The sequence below is a fragment of the Loxodonta africana genome, chromosome 1 (assembly GCF_030014295.1).
Source record: "Loxodonta africana isolate mLoxAfr1 chromosome 1, mLoxAfr1.hap2, whole genome shotgun sequence".
Lineage (NCBI taxonomy): Eukaryota > Metazoa > Chordata > Mammalia > Proboscidea > Elephantidae > Loxodonta > Loxodonta africana.
Window position 1 is genome coordinate 219,596,377 of NC_087342.1, and position 15,635 is coordinate 219,612,011.

The 15,635-nt window shown below is 47.4% G+C and overlaps 1 protein-coding gene across 1 annotated transcript in view; it reads left to right on the forward strand.

Annotated features, from left to right (window-relative positions):
• The window catches only part of PPP1R14C (protein phosphatase 1 regulatory inhibitor subunit 14C), a 104,194-nt gene that overhangs the window by 62,062 nt on the left and 26,497 nt on the right, over positions 1-15,635 (forward strand). The gene's annotated exons all lie outside the window — the stretch shown is intronic.

The following is a 15,635-nucleotide window of genomic DNA, read 5'->3' on the forward strand; positions in this document are numbered from 1 at the left end:
GCAACTCGAAGGCAGTGGACTTGGTTTTTTGGTAGCCAAGTTGACCCATAAAACTATCTGTCACATTGGGCCCCCTGATTTATCAGGGCATCACAGCTGATCTCACTCACAGTGCTGATCTCTGCCCCTTTGTACAGCAGCAGTCCGCCTATGTCGTCATTATTTGTTTACACTTTGTCTTACACCCCAAAGGCCAGCCCACAGTAGGCACTAAGTAAACGTTGAATGAATGATAGCTTCCTTTAAACAGGGAATGGAAATCCATCTGTAGACTCTTGGCCTCAGCTTTGCTTCTGTGCCTTCATTTACATTCTCATCTGCTCCTAGGTTTGGCCCATGCTGTTGTCTTGTCAGCTGTAACCCTGGCTTCTTTTAGCACGGAGTCTGCGTGTCCATTTGGGCAGGGCCAGCATTGGTGGACTCAGCAGTGTCTTTCTTGCTGGGACAGACCCCCGATTGCACCTGTCCACAGAGCTGTCCCAGTTTCGAAGGCGGATCTTCGTTCCTGTATATGCTCAAGTGGCTGAATGTAGTAGTTTGACTCACCCTTGGGGCCTTTTCACACATGTGTGTATTGAAATAATCATTAGCACAGCCATTAACAGGAGGCCCAGTCACTCATCTCGCTCTGCATGGCTACCAACAAAACATTAGTCTTTTATTTAAAAAAAGAAAAAAAAGTCTTTATTTTTCAGAGAACTTTTAGATTTATAGAAAAATTGTACAGGAGGTACCCCTGCCTTCCCCGCTCCTCGCACATTTTCTCCCATTATTAACATCTTCCATCCCTGTGGTACGTGTGTTACGTTGGACCAATACTGAGGCATTATTATGAACTGAAGTGAGTAGCTTATGTTAGGGTTCACTCTGTGTGCTGAACAGCCCTAGGGTTTTGATAAATGCATAATGTCATATGTTCACCATTACAGTATCATGCAGAATAGTTTTGATGCCCTAAAAATGCCCTGTGCTCCACCTGTTCACTCCTTCTGCCACCCCCAGCCCCCTGGAAACCGCTGATCTTGTTCCTATCTCTATAATTTTGCCTTTTCCAGAATGCCATGTAGTTGGACTCGTACAGTATGTAGCTTTTTTATGCTGGTTTCTTTCACTTAGCAATATGTGTTTAAGATTTTCCCATCAAAATGATGGTCCTTTAGAGGCCACATTGCAGTGGGCCTGTTTACTACCCGCAGGCCTCTGCACAGGATTCACAGCTTCCTTTCCACACCTGCCATCTCTTCCAAGTAGCATTTCCACATCATCTTGTCTGTCTTCTTCTTCTAGCACCTGTCAATCCTGACCACGTTTGGCCATAGCTGACTTAGGAGACTTCCCCAGATCCAAACTCAGAGCTGTCGACTTGATTCTGACTCACAGCAACCCGATAGAACAGAGTAGAACCGCCCCGTAGGATTTCCAAGGAATGGCTGGTGGGTTCGAACTGCTGACCTTTTGGTTAGCAACCAAGCTCTTGACCACTGTGCCACCAGGGGAACTGGAAGATGTCTGGACTTGGTGTCTGTGTTTAGGAAATCTCCCACAGCGATGACCCCGGATTACCCCTGGAAGTACTCAGTCATGAATAGTGAGTTGAGAGGTCTGGTCAGTGTAGGTGAAGGTGTCTTCTCTCCAAGAACTGGGCTGTAGCGGGCTTCGAACCCACGGTGCCTTGGTGGCACACTGGCGTAACATGAGTATTTCCAGCCCAAGAGAATTCAGCTTGGCCTTAAGCAGTTCCACTAATGAGGTGGGTATGAACCACCTTCTACCAGAACTCTGAATCAGTGGGCACTGGAACACAGCCAGGTGTGGCTTCCTAGAGACAGGCTGGACTGCCATCACCTCTTGCCCTGCTTGGGTGACACCAGACCCTTTCTTTAAGGACACACCTTATTCCATCCCTATACCTTTATCTCTTGCCAGTAGCCCCAAACCAATTTGAGCTTATTGATGTGTTGCCTCATCCCTGTGCTTGAGCCTCCTAGGCCCACCTGAATGAGAATGAAGAGTCCCTTTTTCTGTTGTACTTCCTAATGTCCGTACCTGCCGGCTGCCTCACAACATGCTTGGAAGCGGTTCATTTCCTTGGTATTCACCTCCCTCTGGGACGTTGATCTATGTGCTGCCACAGGGGAGTTTACGACCTCGAAGGGAGGCTCTGCTGTAACTCAGCACAGTGGTCCTGAGGGCAGGGCTGTGCGTCTGCCATAGCCAAAGCTTTCAGGAGGCCCTGGTTGTCCTCATTGATGCTATGGCGGGAAGGTTGGCCTTGCCATCTTTATGAACTGTCTTAGCTGTCACTGATTTTCACAGTACCTTATTAGGAACAGTTGGTGGTGTTCTTGTCGTTTTGGCATTGTTAATGACCAGCTGTGCACATTTAGTGCTGATATGCAAAGTATGATTTTCCAGAAAGCGCTGCATCTAGGCATTTTTGCTTACATTTTTCTTTTTTCTCTTTCATTTTTCCTTTTTATCCTTATGATTTTGAACAAGTTGGTAATGTGTTAGGTCTTTACTTGCAATTTTTAATCACGAGATGTGAAAGATTCCCTGGAAGAGACAAATTATGTTGAACTTTTTTTTTAAGGGGCGTCAACTGATCATATGCCCTGGGGTCACTTGGCACACACCAAGGTGACATTACTGTGTGTTGAGTTTATACTACGTGTCTGGGCACAGCCATGCCAGCTTTTTATCAATTTTATGTTATAAATACACAACCCTGAGAACTGGACAGTAGTCCCCACTGTATAGTCATGGGGAATAAGGGTTAGGAGGATGAGTTATCTCACCCAGCTCACACAGCTTGTAAGTGGCAGAGAAGGAATTGAACCTGGGCTGCTCACTCCAAATGCCAAACTCTGGGCACATCCCACATGGGCCCAACCAAGGGGTCTCTTCCTGAGCAGCCTGGGGCACCTGGGGGAAGGTAGAGGGTTTGGTCGCTTGATTCCCAGTCTATGCCAGGTTCTCTCCGACTCCCAAAAGGAAGTTTCTTTTATTCCAGAAGGAAGCGGCCTCACGAAGGATTTAAGACCAAGGGTGGGACACGTGACACCATTGCTGCCCACTCTGACGCATTTTAAAAAATTTTTAACCATTGTCTGGTGAGCTGATTGTCTTTCCAGAGATAACCAGTTGCTAAATGTAGGGTTTTAGGAAGGGGAGAGACTTGGGGGCTGGAGGCCTTCCAATCCCACCTGGCCCGAGGTATAGGTCATGCCTGGGCAAGCCCTCAGAGGGGAAACAACCTACACGATGGGTGTGAAGAACGGGTGTCAGACGTAGGAAGCAGCTCCTTGTTTGGTCCCATGTTGTCCTGCCGCTTGCCCTTATGGTTCCTCCATGACTTAGTCAGCCGCTAGGTAGCCTTGTCTCATTTCTCTAACTGGGGACCCATGCCCAAGTCCCCCTCCTCACGGCGGGTGTCTGCACCGCCATCACCCACAGCCACCATCTGCACAAACCTGCTGCGCCTGTATGGTAGGTGTGCCTTTGACACCTGCCAGCTTACAAAATGCTTTGGCCTTAGCGGATCTCATTAGCTGTGGAGCTTCTGGTATCAGTCTGCTCTTTGAGGTTTGGATTAGCAGTGACCCAGATAAGAGCTTGTTTGTAAGAATGGAATATATATTTTGCTGCTGCCCTAGTCTGAGTCAGCTATTCCCAGGTTATTTCCATGGCCTCTCTGCTTACACCCTTGCCTCCCTGTGTCTGTTCTTCACAAAGGAGCCAGGGTGATGCCTAAAAGATAGTTCAGATCACGGCATTTCCCCTCAACCCCAATGGTCCTTCTCTCATTCAGGGTGCAGACGGAGTCTTCACCAGGGCCTCTGAGTTTCCACTACTTTGTTCTCTCCATCCCCTGTCCCTTACCTCCCCATCCCCCAACTCCACCATAGTGACCTTGAGCCCCTGGCAGCCTCCCAAACACACCTTGGCACTTGCTGTTCCTTCCCTGATGTTCTTTCCCAGACATTGACCTGGCTTTCTCCCTCACCTCCTTCAAATCTTTTACTCAGACATCCTCTCTCACTGAGCCCCCTGCCCTGACTGTCCTTTATAAAATTCCAACCCTCCTCCTCCCTGTTCCTCTCCTCTGCTTAGTTTTTCTCCAAAATATCTATCACCTTTTGCTACACTATATATGGCACTCTCCCCCCACGTGTCTGTCAGTTTGTCTTACTGCGGGGGCTTGCGTGTTGCTGCGATGCTGGAAGCTGTGCCAGTGGTATTCAAATACCAGCAGGGTCACCCATGGGGGACAGGTTTCAGCTGAGCTTCCAGACTAAGACAGACTAGGAAGAAGGACCCAGCAGTCTACTTCTGAAAAGACTTATCCAGTGAAAACCTTATGAATAGCAGCGAAACACTGGAGAAGGACATCATGCTTGGTAAAGTAGAGGGCGAGTGAAAAAGAGAAAGACCCTCAACAAGATGGACTGCCACAGTGGTTGCAACAATGGGCTCAAGCATAACAACAATTGTGAGATATCGCAGGATCGGGCAGTGTTTTGATCTGTTGTACGTGAGGTCACTAAAAGTCAGAACCAACTCGACAGCACCTAAGAACATCATGTTGTACTTACTAGTTTGTTGCCTGTATTGCCCTGTCAGGGTCTAATCTCCATGAGGGAAAGTATTTCTGCTCGGTGTTATTCAGTCTTTGCCCCGGCATCTACCTGGCAGGTAGTAGGAGCTCAGTGTGACTCGCGTTGCTTGGGTTTGGCTGATGCTCTTAGACCTTGATACTGCTGTGGTTGTTAGCTGCTGCCCAGTGGGCTGCCTTCCCCTGGTGACCCCATGCACAACGGAATGAAACTGCCTGGCCTTGCACCATCCCTGTGACTGGCTGTGGATTGGACCATTGTGATCCACAGAGTTTTCATTTTTGGAAGGAGACCACCAGGCCTTTCTTCCTAGTCTATCTTAAGCTGGAAACTCTGCTGGAATCTATTCAGCATCATAGCAACATGCAAACGTCCACTGACAGAGGGTGGTGGCTGCACTTGAGGTGCATTGGCTGGGAATCGAACCCATGTCTCCCGCATGGGAGGTGAGAATTGTATCATTGAACCATTGATACCTCCCATAGACCCTGATGTAGACAAGCTGGTATTCATTTTACATTGTTGACTTTGAGAGCAGCAGTTCTCAAGTGGGTTGCTGTGATACATGGATGTGTGACAAGTAGTTTGTTAATTAATAATAGTGAACATCCTGAATAAAGTTTGTGAACTGTTATCTAAAATCATGTCACTCTTGCTCACTTGTACCACATGTGCTTTCTTCAGTAGGAGAGGGGTGGCGTTATGTCCAGGGTGGTGCGTGCCCTGTGACTTGTCTCCTCTCTGCTGCAGCTGTCATTGGTATCTGCCTTGTTTTCCAGAAATGTCCCCATCTGTGTGTTGGGGAGGTGGGGGGGCGGTGTGGGAAAAGGTTGGTCAAGACCTTCTCCCCTAGTGGTGAGAACAATGACTTCTCTTAACCTCCTGTTGCTGTCGAGTCAAATCCGATTTAAAATATCCCTTTGCGTCATCACAGAATGGAGTTTGGTCAGGCTGTTTTGATTTTTTTAAATGGGGAGCTGGAGTGGGGTTACTCTTTGGCTCTGAGCAAGTTTCGGCCGTTGGAGGTTTTTACCTTTTAAAACAGATGTATTTTGTAGAAATAATTGCAAAATAAGGTAATAATAGCAAAAAAGAGGAGGACCCTCAATGAGATGGATTGACACAGTGGCTGCAACCATGAGCTCGAACATAGCAACAATTGTGAGGATGGTGCAGGACCAGGCAGTGCTTGGTTCTATTGTACATGGGGTCGCTATGAGTCAGAACCGACTTGACAGCTCCAGCAATAACAGTAGTAATAGGGTATACTAAGTTGAATTGTGTCGCCCCCTAAAAATTCATATCCACCCAGACCCTCAGAATATAACCTTATAGGGCCTTTGCAGATGTCACTTTAGTTGAGATGAGATCATACTGGACTAGGGTGGGCCCTAAGTCCAGTGAGAAAAGGTAGGAGGAGTGATGCAGCTACAAGCCAAGGAGCACCTCAGAGGCCACCAAAAGCTGGAGGAGGCAAGAAGGATTCTTTCCTAGAGCCTCCAGAGAGAGCATGGGCCTGCTGCCACCCTGATTTTGGACTTTCAGCTTTCTGACCTTGGAGAGAACAAATTTCGGTTGTTTTAAGCCCCCCAGTTTGTAGTTCTTTGTTCCGGCAGCGGTGGGAAACTAACGCACACGAGCGCATGCTGTGCCGGAACTGAAATGCCGCACGTTTATTTCATTTTAGTTCCTGTTAAGGCCTCATTGGAGGCCATCCTACCCTAACCCCATTAAATGACCCCGCCCATCTACGTAGCCCTCAAGCACTGAGCCCTGTGTCTATTGTTAATTAGAATTGTCCTCCACTCCTCTCTTCCAGGTTCTTCAAGCTTCAGTTTCCCTTTTTTGTCACTTTCTGGCAGGGGCGAATTAACCAGTAAGCACTGTGTGCGCTGGCTTACAGAGAGCAACGTGCACACGGGCTTAATTGTGCTTACCTACCAATCTGTAGTGCAGAATTTCCCAAAGATGTGGTGAAAATGTGCACTACAGATTAGTAAGTAAGCACTATTGAGCCTTACTTATTGGGTAATACGTCCCTGCTTCCTGGCATCCCAGGAATCCTTCCTCAGTCTTGATTTTAGTATTGTATGCCCTCTGGCCTTCATGAACCACAACTACAGATGGCTTTCTTTGGTTTCTTTCCTTGTTTCATTGGAGTGCATCGTCCTTAAATGGGAAGTAAATATATTAAGATATAAGACCTGACGTGTCTTAAAATATCTGTTCTCTAACCCTTGATTGACAGTTTGGGGTGATAGAGGCATCAAGGCTGGGACTCACTCCCCCCGGGATTTTGGATTCATCATTCCCTTAGCTTCCAGCTATTGGTGTTGCTGTTGAGAAGCTGGGTGACATCTATTTTTCTCTCCTTCTATCTGTGACCCATTTGCTTCTGAAAGCTTCCAGAATCTTCCCTTCATTTCTGATGTTTGGATATTTCACAGTGATATGCCTAAGGGTAGACTGGAACCCTTTAAAACCAAAAGCAAACCCATTGCCATCGAGTCGATTCCAACTTATAGCAACCCTATAGGACAGAGTAGAACTGCCCCATGAGGTTTCCAAGGAGTGCCTGGTGGATTTGAACTGCTGACCTTTTGGTTAGCAGCCAAACTCTTAACCATTACACCACCAGGGTTTCTAGACCCATTATTAAGTGAAAAAAGTTTCTCACAGGTGCCAGGGCTGATTTAGATTTTTAACGTTATAATATTTAAATATACACCACCTTGTCGTTAGCACCAAGTAAGTAGTACGTATTTAAAATAATATTATAATGGTGAACATCCAAATCAGGTATAAACTCCTTATGATTATGGTTCTTCCAATTATCAGATCAAATCGAAGTAGCAAATTAAACATAAACTGCACAAACAACAAAAATCAAATGCACGGCACCAGTTCGCTGTGATGGCTGATTTCATTGCTTTTGCAGTAGCCATGAGCTATGGGGAAACCCCGGTGGTGTAGTGGTTAAGTGCTGTGGCTGTTAACCAAGAGATTGGCAGTTCAAATCCGCCAGGTGCCCCTTGGAAACTCTATGTGGCAGTTCTACTCTGTCCTATAGGGTCGCTATGAGTCAGAATTGACTCGATGGCAGTGGGTTTTGGTTTTTGGTTTTTATGAGCTACAGAGTCAGCAGCTCCCCATCTTTGAGTGACGTCCTCTGTTTCACTCGGTGTGAACACTAAGCCTGCCCTTTGTCCTGTTTTCTCATTAGCCCATGATGATTAACAGAAGTCCCCTTGATGCCAGTATGTAAGCCCAGAACTAAGCCTGGTGTGACTTGGTTATGCGATGGTCATCCAGATGGTTCTCCCAGCATGTTTGCTTACAGACAGTTTTTTTGGATTGTCATCAAAGTGAAAACATGAAATTTAAATATTTTCATAGAGAGCTCACATAATCCCGAGGATTCCATTTGCCTCGATTCTTTCTCTCTTTTTCCTGTGTCCTTTTCCCCCAGCAGGTTCAGAGAAAGGCGAGGTAGCAGAGATTCGCGTGTTCCCCAGGTGAATGTTCCGAAAGGTCCCGATAGGCTGATGTTTGCCAGTCCCCTGCCCTGCCTCCTGCCACCCAGCTGCCACGATTGCCCCAGTCCTTCCATCCTCTGGTACTTTGCCATCCTCCTTTGAGATGGAGATTGCTGAGGACCGAGTCACTTTCAGGAGCTGTTAAGCCCTGTATCCCAGAGCTTGAAAACCTAATCCAGTTTCAGGCCAAGTTTTAGCTTGAGTGTTCCTGCTCACCCCTTCACAGTGGTGGATAGGGGTGGCCATTTATATTTTTTAAAAGGTGGCATAACACTTGACAGGATTCACAGGATGTATTTTCCAGCTAACTAGAAGAGAGAAAGGGAGAGTGTGTGTGTGTGCGTGTGTGCGTGTGTGCGTGAGTTGAGTGTGTGTGTGTTTTCACTGTAGGTCCTGCTGGGTTGGACTCTGCTTTGGTTGTGTTCCTGCATCCTGCATTACCCAGCTCTCCACCATTGCAGACCTGGTTGCAGGTGGCAGGTTCTGGCTGCACGTGGCTGTGTCTCTGTGACTAACCCAGCTGTGTGTACCTATATGGTGGCAGCAGGGACCCTGCTTCTGCTTAAGAGAGGGATGGGGAAGGGGATCGCTGGAGATAGCTTAAGTCTGGACCGCTTATTGCTTCGTGAAATGTCTTCAGGATCCTGGGTGTGCTTTCTATCGTTGTCATCTTTCTCTCTCAGCCAACATCCAATTCTTCTCCACATTCCGTTTTTCCCTCCCTATCCATCACATTTAAAAAAATTTTTCTTTTCATTCTAGCCACAGCTCGCATTCAAGCCCTGTTACCGCTCCCTGAATGAGTGTACCCAGCCTCAGCAGCCTCCCTGCCTCCTCCGTTTGTCTGGGCCCTGCAGCCCAGCTACCTCTCCTGTCATTCACAGCCTTCGCTCCCCGGCCCCTGTGGCTGCCATCTCTGCAGGCTAAGGTGACTGGCAGCCTGTGGGTTGATGGATTTCGTGGACCTCTACACTTGTTGGAATTGACTCAACAGCACACAATAACAATGATATTTTAAGGAATCGTTAGACAACTTTTAGAAATTGGGGTATTTTTGCATTAAAAAACCTATATTTTGAGCTTTTCCCAAGACCTTGAAATATGTGGCAGCACTGAGCACGTATTGCTAACAGGTGACAGTGGGCAGGCATGGAGTGCTTGCTGCCTGCTGCCACCTGTTAGCAATATTTGCCCCAAACACACATTGGGGCATGTTTTCTCCAGTTTGCCACACTCCCCACTACTCCTTATAGCACACCCACCTGTTCTCATTTCTGTTACCTGTCTGGTCTCCATAAACCCCCAAAACCAAACCTACTGCCATCGAGTCAATTCCCGTTCTGACTCATAATGATTCTATAGCGTAGAACTGCCTATAGCGTTTTCAAGGAGCGGCTGGTGGATTCAAACTGCTGACCTTTTGGTTAGCAGCCAAATGCTTAACCACTGCACCACCAGGGCTCCTAGTCTCATTATGCATTGATATTTTTAGCCCAGAGCTGTCTGACTCCCAGGCCAAGGACCTTTCCAGCCCTGCATTTTGGCCTCCTGTGTACCATTTGCCCCTTATGGATACTCTCTCCCTGTCTAAACCCTGCCCAAGTCTTCCTTGTCCTTCCACAAGGCCAGTTATATGCTTCTCCTCTGTGGCACCCTCCATTCTGCCCCAGGTGGCTGTTTTTGCCCTCCTTGGGTTCCTAACACACTGGGGCTTGCGGCTCTCACTGGATGTCCTCGTATGTTGTTTTGTTTGCTGGAGCGTGCTTAGACAGAGAGCCCCTCCAGGGCAGGGCTCACAGTGTCTGACACACAGTGAGTTTTCAGCACATAGCGGGTTCTCAACAGATGCGTGACCAGCGCGGTGCGTAGACATGATCCAGGGCCTCGTTCTGTGGGTATCGCAGGAGGACCTCTGACTAATGTGGGGATGTGTTAGGTGGTGATTTACTCCAGGGACCATGAAGACGGCTTTCACTTCTTGTCAGCAGAGCTGGTGCTTGGGGGTGGATATTTACTGTGGGAAAACACTGAAACACAACTAAAGTCTGGTAAACCACAGTGGGCTGTGGGTGTACCCATTCCCTTGTTTGAGATATGACATCTTACCAAAGCTGTTTACTGAGGCTGCTCTTAAGACAGACATACAAAAGACAGAGCTAAGTAGAACTTCAACTGAATTTAGAATACGTCGACACTCCTCATTAAAATGATTACATCCCGAGTAGATACAGGAGTCTGTATTTGATACTCATGACGACCCTATGTGTGACAGAGTAGAACTGCTCCATAGGGTTTCCAAGGAGCGCCTGGTAGATTCAAATTGCGGACCCTTTGGTTAACAGCCGAGATCTTAACCACTGCACCACCAGGGTTAGTAGTCAAGTGCAAACCATTTGCACCACCTCACCATGAGTGGGAATTACTGGATGGCAATGGGTTTGGTGGTTTTGGTACTCAATACTAGATACAGTCTTTACTTTATAAGACTCTCCCACGTCGACCTCCACTTCCCACTTCTCTTTGTCCTTCTCACCCAGGGTTTGCTTCTGCGTCATCGGCATTCACTCCACATTCCCACCTGCACGCTGAACCTGGAGTCCTATACATTGTGCAATCATAGGCCTTAGGTTCACCGAACAATAAAGGGGGCCTGAGGCCTGCATCCTGGTGGGGGCCCTTGAGACCTTAAACATAGCCCTGTGCTTGTGAGTTCACCTTCTGTGATAGGTTATAGCAGCCCCCAGCAGCCTCTTAAACCGGTAATGTGAGCAGGAGGAGAAGGGGAAAGAATGGTCTTCTAAGTGTGGGTGGGGGTAACAAGAAGAATCATAGGTTGGTAGAAAGTGCCTGAGTCTAATGATTGTTATAATTAGTCAGCAAATACTTGGTTTACATCAGCTTTCTCTCTTGGGAAACTGAGCTCAGAGTTACCCAGCCACATCCCCTTGGGTAATGGTGGTGGTGGTAGTTGCCATTTGTATCAGCTCCGACTCATGACAACCTTATGAATAACAGAAGGAACGTTGCCCAGTCCTGTGTTACCTTCATGATTGTTCGTATGTTTGAGCCCATTGTTGTGGCCACTGTATATTCTGAGTACCTTCCAACCTAGGGGGTTCACCTTTTAGCACTATATCGGACAATTTCTCTTGTGATCCATAGGGTTTTCACTGGCTGATTTTTGGAAGTAGATTGCCAGACATTTCTTCCTAGTTTGTCTTAGTCTAGAAGCTCTGCTGAAACCACCTGTCCAGCATGGGTGACCCTGCTGGTATGTGAAATACTGGTGGCATGGCTTCCAGCATCATAGCCACACACAAGGCTACCAGAGTACCGTAAACCAACAGACAAGTGGTGGTGGGTAATGGTAATGACGTCGAGAGGCTGCGTATTATCTTCACTCGTGTCGAATTCCTTAGAGAGGCAAAGGTGCTTTGCTTCCCAGCTTCTGGGCTAGTGAGTGAGTGAAACCTAAAGTGACCCTGTCCCGTAGAACCTTCTGTGATGATGTTCTGTGTCTGCACTGCCCAGTGCAGTAGCCACTCGCCCCCTACGGCTATTGAGCCCTTGAAATGTGCTTAGTGCCACTGAGGAACTGAATTCTTTATTTAATTTTCATGAGTTTAGATTTAAATGCTGCACATGGCTACCATGTTGGACAGCACAGATCTTGAGGGCTGGGGAAAATGGGTCAGACGCAGCACTTGAAGGCAAGCCCATGCAATCCTAAGGAGAGCGAGCACTGAGGATGCCTCCCGTGTGGGTGGCAGTCCGGACGGCTGCACAAGCCACAGCCCGTTGTGCCGTACTTGGCAGGGTATCACCGCTGCGTGGGTGATGTCTGCAGGGACACCCATTGCTGCGCTGTTCTTGGAGGATGTTATTCACTTACTGTTCTTTTATTTCCTGTAAGAATAGCAGTTGCTGAGCTCCCCTTAGCTGTGTGATTCCTCCAGAAGGTTCTGTATCCTGCATCCTCTGCTCGATGAGCTATTCCATTAAACCATGACATCAGTGTATGCTGTGTGCCCACGTGAAGTGTGAATACTGAACCCAAATGACTGTTGTTTTTATTGGGGGGGGGGCAGAAAAGAGGGAGGCTGTATAGATTGCCACACAGATTGAAACTTCTGGGTTTATTGGTTTTGCTTGGCTTTTCTTGAATACAGTCAGCCGAAACTGGCTCTGGGTGTTTTGACCTTATATGGTCGTTCTTAAAGCGGCTAGTGCAATGGACACTGTTGAATTAATCACAGGCATCCTTGCCAGAACAGCAGTATTTGCTCGGCTCTTCTTCACAGCCCTTTTGCTATCGCTTTAACCATTCATTGGCCCGATGGGGGACCCTGGGTGATTTATCTGCACTGTGGCTTCCTACCAGCGGTTAACTGCTTTGTAATCTGGTGAGTTTCTCTGTTGGTGGTTTAGTCCCCACTGGTCCCTTTGCCATGGAAAGCCTGGCAAACCCTCGAAAGCTACACAGCTGTCTACCTATGGCTCGTTTAAACAACCCTCCTCCCTCACCAGTGTTTCTTCCACTGTGATTTTAAATATACACAAAATCAGGAGGTTGGGCGCAGGTCACGCTGGAGGTCAGGGGTGGCAACCAGGGAGGCTGGTGCCCAGAGAGGGAGGCGGCCCACACTTCTGCTTTGGGTTCCTGTGCTCTGACAACAGAGTAGCCACAGATTCCTCTTGGCGTCCTCTTCCCTGACAGAGCCCCATCTGTCCCCACATCCCTGCCTTCCGTTGTTGTCGTTGTTTGCTACTGTCGAATCAGCCCTGTATGGAGACCCCAAGCACATCAGGATTGGACCATTGTGATCCACAGGGTTGTCACTGGCTGATTTTCAGAAGCAGATCACCAGGCCTTTCTTAAGCTCCTCTGAAACCTGTTCAGCCTCACAGCAATACGTAACCCTCACTGGCAGATGGGTGGTGGCTACACATGAGGCGATAATTCTTCCACTGAGGCACCACTGCCTTCTGCCCTGCCCATGGTGGGCTTAAAAAATGGCATCTCATTTTAAGCAGCTGCTCTGTCCCAGTCTGAGAGTCATCCTGGCTGGGTACAAGCACAGGATGGACTCTGGTGAAGGATGAAAAAGCCACAGGCCCAGAAACATCTACTGGGAGGGCAGGGCGCCTCCATTCATTCCGGATGCAGGCTGAGCTCCTAGGGCATGTCAGGCACCCACAGATATTTGCTGGCCAGACGCCCATCCCACCCCTGTACAGCTTTCCTGACATCCCAGAGGCCAGGTGATTATGTTTTAATTCCGCACCACACCCCCATCACTATCGTCCGGAGCTCGGGTGGTACAGTTGTTAAGAGCTATGGCTGCTAACCAAAAGATTGGCAGTTCGAATCCACCAGTTGCTCCTTGGAAACTCTATGGGGCAGCTGTGCTCTGTCCTATAGGATTGCTATGAGTCAGAATCAAATCAACCACAATTTTTTTTTTTTTAATCACTATTGTCCAGTAAGAAGCACTGGTTTCCAGTTCTGAGGTCATTAGAATTTTCTAAGGAGATAATCCTTTTCATCTTTCGTTCATATTATTATTTTTTTTTTAAAGAGATTTTGACCCTAGTAAGAATTATACTTCTGTTTTATCTGAGCTTTTCAGTATGGATCGTATCTCTTCCAGTATAGAAATAACAATCAGTGCTCAGAAGTGTTAGCTCTGGGCCTGGTACTATTCTAAGAAATTGATATCAATTCACTAACTTAATCCCAACATCAACCTTGTGAAGTAGTTATTTCCTTTCCCATTTTTATAGATGAGGAAACTGAGGCCAGAGAGGTTAAGAAACTTGCCCAGAGTCACACAGCGAGTTAGCAGCAGAGCTGGCCTTTGACCCAGGATGTCCCTGGCTCCAGAGCTCTTGCTCCTGGCAGTAGAAAGGTGGTCGTCCTTTAGCCTTATCCTGGTTGAAGCAATAAAACTTCCGATTTCTATAGTATCAGCTCCTGTTAATAGGTGAATAAATGATCACTAAGTACCAATGTGAAAATTATGTTGAGGAATATAAAACCTTGCAGATGAGACCTAAAATATTCACTTTGGTAAATGCTGGTTTTGAAGTGAGTTATATATGCTTAACACCTGAGCAAAAGGAGCTAAACAGAAATTCTCCACAGAAGCAGGCATAAACCACTACCTGTTGCTGTCAAGTTCTGACTCATTATTATGGGGTCTTAGGAGAGGGTTGTTTCTGGAATGATTCCTGCCCAAGGAGGACCTGCCCACAGGAGCAAGTGTTCCTCAGGGTCAGGGTAGTGTGTCATATTTCCCAGGTTTGTGGTGGGGCAGGAAAAAAAAAAAAAAAAAAAGATTGAGAGCTGTTACCTTAATAAATGAACGTAACTAGAAAGGAGATACTCAGGAAACCAGGCTTGCACAGGGAGACCAGACAGTGAGAGCTTCTGCAGACCAGTGAAGACAACGCCTCTCCCTCTGTTTCACAGACACCCCTCAGCCATTCCTTGTGGCTAGGAGGAGCTGGGGTGCAGGTGGCTCCTAATGGAAAGATCAGGTCTTTAAACCCATTTGTTCTGGGTTCGAACCCCTGCTGACAATTTTCGTTTCTAACAGGTTCCCAGGCAATGCTAGTGCTGCTGCTTAGGGACCAATTCTGAGAACCACTAGCAGAGTGGTGGTTCTCAAAATGTGTCATACGTAAGAATTACCTGGGGATCTTGTTAAAATGTAGATTCTGATTCAGTGTATCTGGGGTGGAAACGCAAATTCTCAGCAGGAGTTTGAACCAGAATGAACTGGTTTGAAGCCCTGGGAAAGATAAATGCAAAATTTCAGGACTCTCTTCAATACTGCTTTAATTTGACATTTAAAGTCCTGTTCTGAGAGGTAGAGAGAAGACTCAGATGACAGAGGAGGTGAGAGGTAGCAAAGACCTACTTCGTATTGGAAGTAGAAATTCCCAATTAGTGCAGTTTTTCACCCAACTCCAGTTAGATTTTCTCACTCGCTTTTCTGTACTGGGTATGTTTGGTTGCAGGAATAGAAAGCTGAACTCAAAGTGGCTGAAACAATAAAACGGTTGCTGTCAAATCGATTCCGATTTATGGCGACCGCATGTGTGTCAGAGTAGAACTGTACTCCGTAGGGTTTTCAATGGTTGTGACGTTTTTGGAGTAGATTGCCAGGCCTCTCTTCTGAGGCACTTCGGAGTGGACTGGAACCTTCAGCCTTTTGGTTAGCAGAAAATTGCATTAACCTTTTGCATCACCCAGGGACTCCTGCTGAAACAGTAAAAGGGAATCACTGGCTCACAGGCAGGGTGGGCTTCAGGGTGGTTTCACTCAGTGGCTCGATACTGTTATCAAGAGCCCTGTGTTCATATTTCTCCCTGCTCTGCCCACCATGGGGTCAGACTTATCCTAAACTTTGCTTCTCTTAGTGATTGGAAGGTGGCTGCCAGGGCTTTGTTCTTCCTTAGCCGGCTCTCAGTTCAGGGC